Consider the following 1,868-nt stretch of genomic DNA (forward strand, 5'->3'; position numbering starts at 1 on the left):
TCCCCTAGTCCTCCCCCTAGCCGTCCCCTAGCCCTCCCCCTAGCCCTTCCCCTAGCCTTTCCCCTAGCCCTCCCCCTAGCCCTACCCCTAGCCCTCCCCTAGCCCTCCCCCTAGCCCTACCCCTAGCCCTCCCCTAGCCCTTCCCCTAGTCCTCCCCATAGCCTTTCCCCTAGCCTTTCCCCTAGCCCTTCCCCTAGCCTTTCCCCTAGCCTTTCCCCTGGCCCTTCCCCTAGCCCTTCCCCTAGTCCTTCTCCTAGTCCTTCCCCTAGCCCTTCCCCTAGCCTTTCCCCTTTCCCCTAGTCCTTCCCCTAGCCCTTCCCCTGGCCCTTCCCCTAGTCCTTCCCCAAGCCCTACCCCTAGCCCTTCCCCTAGCCCTTCCCCTAGTCCTTCCCCTAGCCCTCCCCCTAGCCCTTCCCCGAGCCCTCCCCCTAGCCCTTCCCCTAGCCGTTACCCTAGCCTTTCCCCTAGCCCTTCCCCTAGCCCTCCCCCTACCCTAGCCCTTCCCCTAGCCCCGCCATTAGCCCTTCCCCTAGCCCTTCCCCTAGCCGTTACCCTAGCCCTTCCCCTAAACCATCCCCTAGCCCTCCCCCTAGCCCCTCCCTAGCCCTTCCCCTAGCACTTCCCCTAGCCTTTCCCCTAGCCCTTCCCCTAGCCTTTCCCCTAGGCCTTCCCCTAGCCTTTCTCCTAGCCCATCCCATAGCCCTCGCCCTAGCCCTTCCCCTAGCCCTCCCCCTAGCCCTTCCCCTAGCCCTTCCCCTAGCCTTTCCCCTAGCCCATCCCATAGCCCTCGCCCTAGCCCTTCCCCTAGCCCTTCCCCTAGCCCTCCCCCTAGCCCTTCCCCTAGCCCTTCCCCTAGCCCTTCCCCTAGCCCTCCCCCTAGCCCTCCCCTAGCCCTTCCCCTAGTCCTCCCCATAGCCTTTCCCCTAGCCTTTCCCCTAGCCCTTCCCCTAGCCTTTCCCCTAGCCTTTCCCCTGGCCCTTCCCCTAGCCCTTCCCCTAGTCCTTCTCCTAGTCCTTCCCCTAGCCCTTCCCCTAGCCTTTCCCCTTTCCCCTAGTCCTTCCCCTAGCCCTTCCCCTGGCCCTTCCCCTAGTCCTTCCCCAAGCCCTACCCCTAGCCCTTCCCCTAGCCCTTCCCCTAGTCCTTCCCCTAGCCCTCCCCCTAGCCCTTCCCCGAGCCCTCCCCCTAGCCCTTCCCCTAGCCTTTACCCTAGCCTTTCCCCTAGCCCTTCCCCTAGCCCTCCCCCTACCCTAGCCCTTCCCCTAGCCCCGCCATTAGCCCTTCCCCTAGCCCTTCCCCTAGCCGTTACCCTAGCCCTTCCCCTAAACCATCCCCTAGCCCTCCCCCTAGCCCCTCCCTAGCCCTTCCCCTAGCCCTTCCCCTAGCCTTTCCCCTAGCCCTTCCCCTAGCCTTTCCCCTAGGCCTTCCCCTAGCCTTTCTCCTAGCCCATCCCATAGCCCTCGCCCTAGCCCTTCCCCTAGCCCTCCCCCTAGCCCTTCCCCTAGCCCTTCCCCTAGCCTTTCCCCTAGCCCATCCCATAGCCCTCGCCCTAGCCCTTCCCCTAGCCCTTCCCCTAGCCCTCCCCCTAGCCCTTCCCCTAGCCCTTCCCCTAGCCCTTCCCCTAGCCCTCCCCCTAGCCCTTCACCTATCCCCTCCCTTAGCCCTTCTCCTAGCCCTTCCCCTAGCCCTTCCCCTAGCCTTTCCCCTAGGCCTTCCCCTAGCCTTTCCCCTAGCCCTCGCCCTAGCCCTTCCCCTAGCCCCTCCCTTAGCCCTTCCCCTAGCCCTTCCCCTAGCCTTTCCCTTAGCCCTTCCCCTAGCCTTTCCCCTAGCCCTTCCCCTAGCCTTTCCCTTAGCCCTTCCCCTAGCCTTTC

This window comes from Salvelinus alpinus, chromosome 17 (assembly GCF_045679555.1).
Source record: "Salvelinus alpinus chromosome 17, SLU_Salpinus.1, whole genome shotgun sequence".
Classification (NCBI taxonomy): Eukaryota; Metazoa; Chordata; class Actinopteri; order Salmoniformes; family Salmonidae; genus Salvelinus; species Salvelinus alpinus.